At 43.6% G+C, this 11,839-nt stretch overlaps 1 long non-coding RNA gene across 1 annotated transcript in view; it reads right to left on the reverse strand.

Annotated features, from left to right (window-relative positions):
* The window catches only part of LOC135567793 (uncharacterized), a 36,182-nt gene extending 28,943 nt beyond the window's left edge, over window positions 1-7,239 (reverse strand). The window contains exon 1 of the long non-coding RNA XR_010462398.1: window positions 6,601-7,239. This is a non-coding gene — a long non-coding RNA (uncharacterized LOC135567793). The remainder of the gene's footprint in view (window positions 1-6,600) is intronic.
* Between the last annotated feature and the right edge of the window lie 4,600 nt (window positions 7,240-11,839).

The raw sequence follows: 11,839 nt of genomic DNA on the forward strand, positions 1-11,839 counted from the left end.
CCTTCACTCACTACCAAACATACCCTCGTAAAACTGACTATCCTACCGATCCTTGACTTCGGCGATGTCATTTACAAAATAGCCTCCAACACTCTACTCAGCAAATTGGATGCAGTCTATCACAGTGCCATCCATTTTGTCACCAAAGCCCCAAACACTATCCACCACTGTGAACTGTATGCTCTCGTTGGCTGGCCCTCACTTCATATTAGTCGCCAAACCCACTGGCTCCAGGTCATCTATAAGTCTTTGCTAGTTAATTAAAGCCACACCTTATCTCAGCTCACTGGTCACCAAAGCAGCACCCACCCGTAGCACGCACTTCAGCAGGCATATTTCACTGGTCACCCCCAAAGCCAATTCCTCCTTTGGCCACCTTTCCTTCCAGTTCTCTGCTGCCAATGACTGGAACGAATTGCAAAAATCACTGAAGCTGGAGACTCATATCTCTCTCACTAACTTTATGCACCAGCTGTCAGAGCAGCTCACAGATCACTGCACCTGTACATAGCCCACCTGTACATAGCCCATCTGCCCATCCAACTACCTCATCCCCATATTGTTATTTATTTATTTTTTGCTCCTTTGAACCCCAGTATCTCTACTTGCACATTCATCTTCTGCACATCTATCACTCCAGTCTATTAATCAAATGTTTAACTGCTAAATTGTAATTATTTATGGCCTATTTATTGCCTTACCTCCCTTATCTTACCTCATTTCCACACACTGTATTAATACTTTTTTCTACTGTGTTATTGACTGTATGTATTGTTTATTCCATGTGTAACTCTGTGTTGTTTGTGTTGCACTGCTTTATCTTGGTTGCAGTTGTAAAAGAGAACTTGTTCTCCTGCCCTGGAAGCCGGTGTTTGGAGGACATATTTGGCATGGTTTGCTTGCCCTTGACTACGTCTTGGGTTTAACAACATCTGTGACTATATCGTCCAAACACCTGCTTCATTTTTTTTAACCCTATTTCACCAGGTAAATTGACTGAGAAAACATTCTCATTTACAGCAACGACCTCGGGAACACAGGGGAGGGGAAGGGGGACGAATGAGCCAATTGGAAACTGGGGATGATTAGGTGGCCGTGATAGTAGGAAGAACAGATTGGTAATTTACTTCAACACTATACTTCAATATCCACCACTATACTTAAATATCCACCACTATACTTCAATATCCACCACTACACTTCAATATCCACCACTACACTTCAATATCCACCAATACACTTCAATATCCACCACTACACTTCAATATCCACCACTACACTTCAATATCCACCACTACACTTCAATATCCATCACTATACCTGAATATACACCACTACACCTGAATATCCAACACTATACCTGAATATCCACCACTACACTTCAATATCCACCACTACACTTCAATATACACCACTATACCTGAATATCCACCACTACACTTCAATATCCATCACTATACTTCAATATCCACCACTACACTTCAATATCCACCAGTACACTTTAATATCCACCACTACACTTCAATATACACCACTATACTTCAATATCCACCACTACACTTCAATATCCACCAGTACACTTTAATATCCACCACTACACTTCAATATACACCACTATACTTCAATATCCACCACTACACTTCAATATCCACCACTACACTTCAATATCCACCACTACACTTCAATATCCACCAATACACTTCAATATCCACCACTACACTTCAATATACACCACTATACCTGAATATCCACCACTACACTTCAATATCCATCACTATACTTCAATATCCACCACTACACTTCAATATCCACCACTACACTTCAATATCCACCAGTACACTTTAATATCCACCACTACACTTCAATATACACCACTATACTTCAATATCCACCACTACACTTCAATATCCACCACTACACTTCAATATACACCACTATACCTGAATATCCACCACTACACTTCCATATCCACCACTATACTTTAGATCCAGTATAGAAATATACCCTCAAACAACCATCCTACATCTTGAAATATCAGTTGCTACCACTGAACATCAATACTCAACCTAATCTCATCATAAATTTCCTCAATTACTCTTACACTATATTACCAAAAGTATCTGGACACCTGGTTGTCGAACATCTCATTCCAAAATCATGGTCATTAATAGGGAGTCGGTCCTCCCTTTGCTGCTATAACAGCCTTCACTCTTGTGGGAAAGCTTTCCACTAGATGTTGGAACATTGTTGCAGGGACTTGCTTCCATTCAGCCACGAGCATTAGTGAGGTCCAATGGCGGTGAGCTTCACAACACTCCAGCCAATGCTTTAGCATTGTGCGTGGTGATCTTAGGCTTGTGTGCGGCAGCTTGGCCATGGAAACCCATTTTATGAAGCTCCCGACAAACAATTATTGTGCTGACGTTGCTTCCAGAGACAGCTTAGAACTCAATAGTGAGTGTTGCAACCGAGGACAGACGATTTTTACACGCTACACACTTTAGCATTCGGCAGTCCCGTTCTGTGAGCTTGTGTGGTCTACCACTTCGCGGCTGAGCCGTTGTTGCTCCTAGACTTTCTTACTTCACAATAACAACACTCACAGTTGACCAAGGCAGCACCAGCAGGGCAGATATTTTATGAACTGACTTGTTGGAAATGTGGTATCCTATGACGCTGCCACATTGAAAGTCACTGAGCTCTTCAGTAAGGCCATTCTACTGCCAATGTTTGTCTATGGAGATTGCATGGCTGTGCGCTCGAATTTATACATCTGTCAGAAAGGGGTGTGGCTGAAATAGCTGAATCCAGTCATTTGAAGGGGTGTCCACATACATTTGTATATATAGTGTATGAAGGGCTGTCCACATACTTCTGTATATATAGTGTATGAAGGGCTGTCCACATACTTCTGTATATATAGTGTATGAAGGGGTGTCCACATACTTCTGTATATATAGTGTATGAAGGGCTGTCCACATACTTCTGTATATATAGTGTATGAAGGGGTGTCAACATACTTCTGTATATATAGTGTTATATATAGTGTATGAAGGGGTGTCCACATACTTCTGTATATATAGTGTATGAAGGGGTGTCCACATGCTTCTGTATATATAGTGTATGAAGGGCTGTCCACATACTTCTGTATATATAGTGTTATATATAGTGTATGAAGGGGTGTCCTGTATATATAGTGTATGAAGGGGTGTCCACATACTTCTGTATATATAGTGTTATATATAGTGTATGAAGGGGTGTCCTGTATATATAGTGTATGAAGGGGTGTCCACATGCTTCTGTATATATAGTGTTATATATAGTGTATGAAGGGGTGTCCTGTATATATAGTGTATGAAGGGGTGTCCACATACTTCTGTATATATAGTGTATGAATGGGTGTCCACATACTTCTGTATATATAGTGTATGAAGGGGTGTCCACATACTTCTGTATATATAGTGTATGAAGGGGTGTCCACATACTTCTGTATATATAGTGGATGAAGGGGTGTCAACATACTTCTGTATATATAGTGTATGAAGGGGTGTCCACATACTTCTGTATATATAGTGTATGAAGGGGTGTCCACATACTTCTGTATATATAGTGGATGAAGGGGTGTCCACATACTTCTGTATATATAGTGTATGAAGGGGTGTCCACATACTTCTGTATATATAGTGTATGTCCATCAACCAAGTATGTCAAGTCTGTTGACATACAGGAAGTTTTTGTCAAATGTGACAAATCCTGACAGGTATTTCTACTCAATATAAACACATTAATCAACATTACCCCTTTAAAATGAGGTAGTGAGTGGTCCTGGGCCTGTGTGGGCCTAACCCTGTAGTGAGGGGTCCTGGGCCTGTGTGGGCCTAACCTTGTAGTGAGTGGTCCTGGGCCTGTGTGGGCCTAACCCTGTAGTGAGGGGTCCTGGGCCTGTGTGGGCCTAACCCTGTAGTGAGGGGTCCTGGGCCTGTGTGGGCCTAACCCTGTAGTGAGGGTCCTGGGCCTGTGTGGGCCTAACCCTGTAGTGAGTGGTCCTGGGCCTGTGTGGGCCTAACCCTGTAGTGAGGGGTCCTGGGCCTGTGTGGGCCCATACCCTGTAGTGAGTGGTCCTGGGCACGTGTGGGCCTAACCCTGTAGTGAGGGGTCCTGGGCCTGTGTGGGCCTAACCCTGTAGTGAGGGGTCCTGGGCCTGTGTGGGCCTAACCCTGTAGTGAGGGGTCCTGGGCCTGTGTGGGCCTAACCCTGTAGTGAGTGGTCCTGGGCCTGTGTGGGCCTAACCCTGTAGTGAGTGGTCCTGGGCCTGTGTGGGCCTAACCCTGTGCCCAATAATGTTTGTACCCTGTGCTGCTGCCATGTTATGTTGCTACCATGTTGTTGTCCTGTTGTGTTGAGACCATGTTGTTGTCCTGTTGTGTTGCTACCATGCTGTGTTGCTACCATGTTGTTGTCCTGTTGTGTTGCTACCATGATGTCATGTTGTGTTGCTACCATGCTGTGTTGTCATGTGTTGCTGCCATGTTATGTTGTCATGTGTTGCTGCCATGCTATGTTGTTGTCTTAGGTCTCTCTCTTTATGTAGTGTTGTGTTGTCTCTCTTTATGTAGTGTTGTGTTGTGTCTCTCTCTATGTAGTGTTGTGGTGTCTCTTATGTAGTGTTGTCTCTCTTTATGTAGTGTTGTGTTGTCTCTCTTTATGTAGTGTTGTGGTGTCTCTCTTTATGTAGTGTTGTGTTGTCTCTCTTTATGTAGTGTTGTCTCTCTTTATGTAGTGTTGTGTTGTCTCTCTTTATGTAGTGTTGTGTTGTCTCTCTTTATGTAGTGTTGTGTTGTCTCTCTTTATGTAGTGTTGTGTTGTCTCTCTTTATGTAGTGTTGTGTTGTCTCTCTCTATGTAGTGGTGTCTCTCTTTATGTAGTGTTGTGTTGTCTCTCTTTATGTAGTGGTGTCTCTCTTTATGTAGTGTTGTGTTGTCTCTCTTTATGTAGTGTTGTGTTGTCTCTCTTTATGTAGTGTTGTGTTGTGTTGTCTCTCTTTATGTAGTGTTGTGTTGTCTCTCTTTATGTAGTGTTGTGGTGTCTCTCTTTATGTAGTGTTGTGTTGTCTCTCTTTATGTAGTGTTGTGTTGTGGTGTCTCTCTTTATGTAGTGTTGTGTTGTCTCTCTTTATGTAGTGTTGTCTCTCTTTATGTAGTGTTGTGGTGTCTCTCTTTATGTAGTGTTGTGGTGTCTCTCTTTATGTAGTGTTGTGTTGTCTCTCTTTATGTAGTGTTGTGTTGTGTTGTCTCTCTTTATGTAGTGTTGTGGTGTCTCTCTTTATGTAGTGTTGTGTTGTCTCTCTTTATGTAGTGTTGTGTTGTCTCTCTTTATGTAGTGTTGTGTTGTCTCTCTTTATGTAGTGTTGTGTTGTCTCTCTTTATGTAGTGTTGTGTTGTCTCTCTTTATGTAGTGTTGTGTTGTCTCTCTTTATGTAGTGTTGTGTTGTCTCTCTTTATGTAGTGTTGTGTTGTCTCTCTTTATGTAGTGTTGTGTTGTCTCTCTATATGTAGTGTTGTGTTGTCTCTCTTTATGTAGTGTTGTGTTGTCTCTCTTTATGTAGTGTTGTGTTGTCTCTCTTTATGTAGTGTTGTGTTGTCTCTCTTTATGTAGTGTTGTGTTGTCTCTCTTTATGTAGTGTTGTGTTGTCTCTCTTTATGTAGTGTTGTGTTGTCTCTCTTTATGTAGTGTTGTGTTGTCTCTCTTTATGTAGTGTTGTGTTGTCTCTCTTTATGTAGTGTTGTGTTGTCTCTCTTTATGTAGTGTTGTGTTGTCTCTCTTTATGTAGTGTTGTGTTGTCTCTCTTTATGTAGTGTTGTGTTGTCTCTCTTTATGTAGTGTTGTGTTGTCTCTCTTTATGTAGTGTTGTGTTGTCTCTCTTATGTAGTGTTGTGTTGTCTCTCTTTATGTAGTGTTGTGTTGTCTCTCTTATGTAGTGTTGTGTTGTCTCTCTTTATGTAGTGTTGTGTTGTCTCTCTTTATGTAGTGTTGTGTTGTCTCTCTTTATGTAGTGTTGTGTTGTCTCTCTTTATGTAGTGTTGTGTTGTCTCTCTTTATGTAGTGTTGTGTTGTCTCTCTTTATGTAGTGTTGTGTTGTCTCTCTTTATGTAGTGTTGTGTTGTCTCTCTTTATGTAGTGTTGTGTTGTCTCTCTTTATGTAGTGTTGTGGTGTCTCTCTTTATGTAGTGTTGTGTTGTCTCTCTTGTCATGAAGTATTTTTTTGTCCTATATTTTTATTTAATGTATGTTTAATCACAGACCCCCGTCCCCACAGGAGGCCTTTTGCCTTTTGTAAATAAGAATTTGTTCTTAACTGACTTGCCTAATTAAATAAAATTACAAATAAAAAACTAATTTCCACAGCGTCCTCCCAGTGTGGTCTATAATCCGTCTTTGTTGCTCCTCCCCTTTAACACCCGACCTGGCCAGTTGGACTTTCCCAAAGCTGCTTTACTGTCCAACAGCCAAACTAGGGAGAACGACACAGCGGAAAATAAAATCTACACACATACAGAGAGAACACACAGAAACCTCCTCTTTCTGTCCCCCAATACTCACAGAGATGGCCGAGCCGTACCCCATGGAGGGGGCAATATAGGGCCGCGTCAACACCGTCTCCCGCAGAACGCTGTCGCTGCTTCCCCCTGCTCTTTGTGCTCTTTGAAAGGGAGTTCATGCCTTGTGGTCAGGCCTGACAGGCAGCAGTCTAAGGGAAACTTCCTGTAGTGCTGTGGCAGAGTGTTTGAGCCGGCTTACCAGAATAAATAATTACTGTACGTTATTTCTCTCTCTCTCTCTGTGCCTCTCTCTCTCTATTTCTCTTTCTCTCTGTCTCTCTGTCTCTCCTCCTGGTCTCTATTATGTATAATATCCACAGGGTTTCAGAGAAGAACCAAGTCAACAGGTCGTGGGAAGGAGCCCAAGCACACCAAGAAGTCTGGCTTTTGGTTTCAAATTGCAATGATCCCGCGTAGTTAATCCAAATGAATTCCAAATCAGGAATTCCAGAGCCAACCAATAGCCAAGCGATGCAGAGGTTCCTTATGTCTCATAATGATGATTTATCTTCAATGCCAGAGCCTAACCAAGAGCAAAATCAGTATTCCATAGGTCTGAGAAAGCCATTCACCACCATTTTCCTTGTGTTAACCCAGTAAGCAGTGGTATCCACTACAACCTCTCTCAAGGGTTGTCGGACTGCTGTCTCCTCAGGAAAGAAGGAGGGAGGGAGTTAGTCGGCTCACCAGCAATCACTTCCAGTTAAGCTCTGTTCAGATGGCATTTGCCCAACGACATCTGATGACGACTTAAGCTGGTCACAGTTAGATATTGAGTTCCTTGTCTTGTCTACTGAAACTGTAGGGTTAGAGCCTTGTCTTGTCTATTGTACTGTAGGGTTAGAGCCTTGTCTTGTCTATTGTACTGTAGGGTTAGAGCCTTGTCTTGTCTATTGTACTGTAGGGTTAGAGCATTGTCTTGTCTACTGTACTGTAGGGTTAGGGCCTTGTCTTGTCTATTGTACTGTAGGGTTAGAGCCTTGTCTTGTCTACTGTACTGTATGGTTAGGGCCTTGTCTTGTCTATTGTACTGTAGTGTAGGGTTAAATCAAATCAAATTAGGTAAGAAACAACCGTCCCTAATGTGATCTTAGCCACCTTCTCTATATTGTCTCAGTATTCCGATTGTCAATTAAAAACCTCTACAGGATCAGTGTCCCTAACCCGGGACAGTTGTTGCTCAATAATAATGTGATTAGAATGACTTTGTAAACAACAGCCAATTCTGAGACATAGACATGTATTCTACGGGCAGAAAGCTTTCATTCTAACTTCAGTGTCCAATTTACAGTAGCTATTACAACAACAACCAAAAGTATGCCATTGTTTGAGGATAATGCACAACAACAAAACCCTTTCATTAGGGCAAATGGTTTGATGAATTCACCTCTGAAGGTAAATACTTGCGTTCAGTAATATTGCTCTGATTTGTCATCCTGAGGGTCCCAGAGATAAAAATGTAGTGTAGTTTTGTTTGAAAAATCTATTTTTTTTTTATTTTTTTTTATATATTCAAATGTATGAACTGGGTTCTTCAGTTTGACCCCACCGCAGTCTGAAGCTTTGCTGCCATCTTCTGGACAACATCTAAATTACATCTAGAATACTATCTCAATGTATGGCCTTTTTTAGCATTTCAAAGAGGATAGAAAACACGTGTTTTTTTGGTTTGTATTATCTTTTACCGCATCTAATGTGTTATATTCTCCTACATTAATGTCACATTTCCACAAACTTGAAAGTGTTTCCTTTCAAATGGTATCAAGAATATGCATATCCTTCCTTCAGGGCCTGAGCTACAGGCAGTTAGATTTGGGTATGTCATTTTAGGAGAAAATTTAAATGGACAAGGATCAAGCTAAGTTGTTTTGTTGTTATGTTTATTTTTTGTTGCCTAGTAAGGTTGTGCTTTCTGACTAGAGCCTCCCTGTCTCTGTGTCTATCTCTGTGCGCTCAACCCAACAACCCACAGTTTACCACATTTTTTAATTTGAATTTAATTTAATTTAACTAGGCAAGTCAGTTAAGAGCAAATTCTTTATTTACAATGACGGCCTAGGAACAGTGGGTTAACTACCAAAAGGCAAAAGGCCTCCTGCGAGGATGGGTGCTGGGATTAAAAATTAAATAAATTAAATAAAAATGTAGGACAAAACACACATCATGACAAGAGAGACAACACAACACTACATAAAGAGAGATCTAAGAAGACAACATAGCATGGCAGCAACACATGGTAGCAACATGGTAGCAGCTTAAAACAGAGTACAAACATTGTTGGGCACAGACAACAGCACAAAGGGCAAGAAGGTAGAGACAACGATACATCACGCAAAGCAGCCACAACTGTCAGTGAGAGTGTCCATGATTGAGTCTTGAATGAAGAGATTGAGATAAAACTGTCCAGTTTGAGTGTTTGTTGCATCTCCTTCCAGTCGCTAGCTACAGCGAACTGAAAAGAGGAGCGACCCAGGGATGTGTGTGTGCTTTGGGGACCTTTAACAGAATGTGACTGGCAGAACAGGTGCTGTTTGTGGAGGATGAGGGCTGCAGTAGATATCTCAGATAGGGGGGAGTGAGGACTAAGAGGGTTTTATAAAAAAGCATCAACCAGTAGGTCTTGCGACGGGTATACAGAGATGACCAGTTTACAGAGGAGTATAGAGTGCAGTGATGTGTCCTATAAGGAGCATTGGTGGCAAATTTGATGGCCAAATGGTAAAGAACATCTAGCCGCTCGAGAGCACCCTTACCTGCCGATCTATAAATTACGTCTCCGTAATCTAGCATGGGTAGGATGGTCATCTAAATCAGGGTTAGTTTGGCAGCTGGGGTGAAAGAGGAGTGATTATAATAAAGGAAACCAAGTCTAGATTTAACTTTAGCCTGTAGCTTTGATACTTTCTGAGAGAAGGACAGTGTACCATCTAGCCATACTCCCAAGTACTTGTATGAGGTGACTACCTCAAGCTCTAATCTCTGGAGTAACCTGGATGGCGAGTTACATCACCTCTTGTTTGGCGCACACCGAGACGGCCCCTCTGATGGTTCCAGTGTAAATCGATGGCTTCGACACCAGCTCTGGCAGCATGATGACCCTGACTCAACTGCAGTGGCTCACATGAGAGAGGAAAAGACGGACCGGTGGATGAGGAAATGACGGTGTCCTGTGTACACGGGGACACAAAGAGGTACCCACCCGTGCCGGTGCAGATAACCCAGAGGGGGGAGTTCCACAATGCATGAAGGTGCTCATTCTCCTCGGTAGAGATTGCCCTCTCTTCCAGAACACTGTGGAGGAGGGACGTGGGATAAAGGACGCCTGTACAACCCACGCCCCACTGCGAGAGGTGTCCACTGGGCCCGAGTCGGACCAAGAGCCGGGAAGCAAGCCATCATCCAAGGTGGACCTCAGGCTCCCCTTTATGGAGGTAGAGGCACCAAACAGGCCACCCGACCCTAGAGTCATCACGGGAAAGATCGGTACGGCCCAGTTTGAGGATCGCAACCTCCAGAACGCAAGGGGCTGGTCTAATGCACTGCATCCCAGTCCTAGAGGCATCACTAAAGACCCTGGTTTGATTCCAGGCTGTATCACAACCGGCCGTGATTTGGAGTCCCGTAGTGCGGTGCACAATTGGCCCAGTGTCGTCCGGGTTAGGGTTTGGCCGGGGTAGGCCGTCATTTAAATAAGAATTTGTTCTTAACTGACTTGCCTAGTTAAATAAAAGTTAAATAAAATATAAATGTTAGTACTGTCTTGCAGTATTGCCAAAGTTGCACACTGTTTCTGTGGCTTAACCAACAAGGCTTGTAATTTAACAATTGTATTCATATTTACAGATGGCATGCAAGTATGTTATTAAGGCACATGAAAGTTCACATGTTCGAGAACCGGATACCAGAAGCCCGGAGGGCGGCAGTCCAGCGCGAAGTGAAGACAGGTACTAGAGGAGTCCCACAGTGAGTGGTCCAGCCCTATAGTGCTGGTACCAACACCGGACGGAACCTTCCGCAACGACTTCCAATGCCTGAACGAGGTCAGTGAATTCGACGCCTACCTTATGCCCCATGTGGACAAACTGATACGTCAGCACCCTGGACCTCAAAAAGGAGAACTGGCAGGTGACGCTGGCAGCGGCCTCTCGGGTGAAAACGGCCCCTAGGGTTGCACGTTACTACAGTCGATTTGTATCTAACTTTGCCGCAATAGCTCTCCCCTCACAGACTTAACGAAGGCACACCTACCCCAGACGGTGCGATGGACGGACACAGAGGTGGTTTTACACGCTCTGAAGCACACGCTATGTTCGCACTCGGTACTCTTCACCCCGGACTTCTCAAAACACCTCCTGGTCCAGACAGACGTGGGTAGGGGCCGTCTTGTTCGAAGTGCAGGAAGGCGTGGAGCACCCAATCATGTATGTCAGCAGGAAGATCCTTCCGAGGGAGAAGAAGTACTCTATTGTGGAGAAGGAGTGCCTTGTGGTAAAGTAGGTGGTGGACACCCTCAAGTATTACCTCCTTGGGAGGAAGTTCACCCTGATCACCGACCATGCCCCCCTCATGTGGATGGCAAGAGGTAAGGACACGAATCACTGTGTCACCCGCTGGTTCCTGTCCTTACAGCGATTCTCTTTCTCTGTCATCCACAGGTCGGGGGCCCAGCATGGCAATGGGGACGCCCACTCTGGGAGGGATGCAAATCTAGCCCTGAGCACCCCCTGGGGGTTGTATCCCGGGAGGTCTACCCCGAGGATTGGTGATAGAGGGGAGGTACATGCTGTGACATAGGCTCTCTCTGCTGAGAGTACCCGGGCTGGGCACCCGATGCTGGTGGCACCAATTAGGGGTAATTAGGCAAGAGTGCCAACCTGCAGTGGAGGCCACATAAATGGAGCAACGTAAGAGAGCAAAAGAGAGAGGTAATCAGTGGGCCTACAGAGGGGAATGAAATTTGCGGAGGCACGCAGCTGAATATGAGAAGAGGGACCGAGACAACCTTATTTTGTTGTTATTTGTATTTTTTGTTGCCTAGAAAAGTTGTGTTTTCTGACTAGAACCTCGTTTTCTCTGTGTCCATCTCTGTGTGCTCAACCCAACACCCCACAGTTTATCACAATGGCTTCAGAGCACTATACATAATCTTTCTGAGACAAATGGAAATCCATTCACTATAGTGCACTACGTTTGACCAGAGACCTATGGACCCTGGTCCAAAGTAGTGTACTACGTAAAGA

The sequence above is a fragment of the Oncorhynchus nerka genome, unplaced genomic scaffold (assembly GCF_034236695.1).
Source record: "Oncorhynchus nerka isolate Pitt River unplaced genomic scaffold, Oner_Uvic_2.0 unplaced_scaffold_1794, whole genome shotgun sequence".
Taxonomy (NCBI): Eukaryota; Metazoa; Chordata; class Actinopteri; order Salmoniformes; family Salmonidae; genus Oncorhynchus; species Oncorhynchus nerka.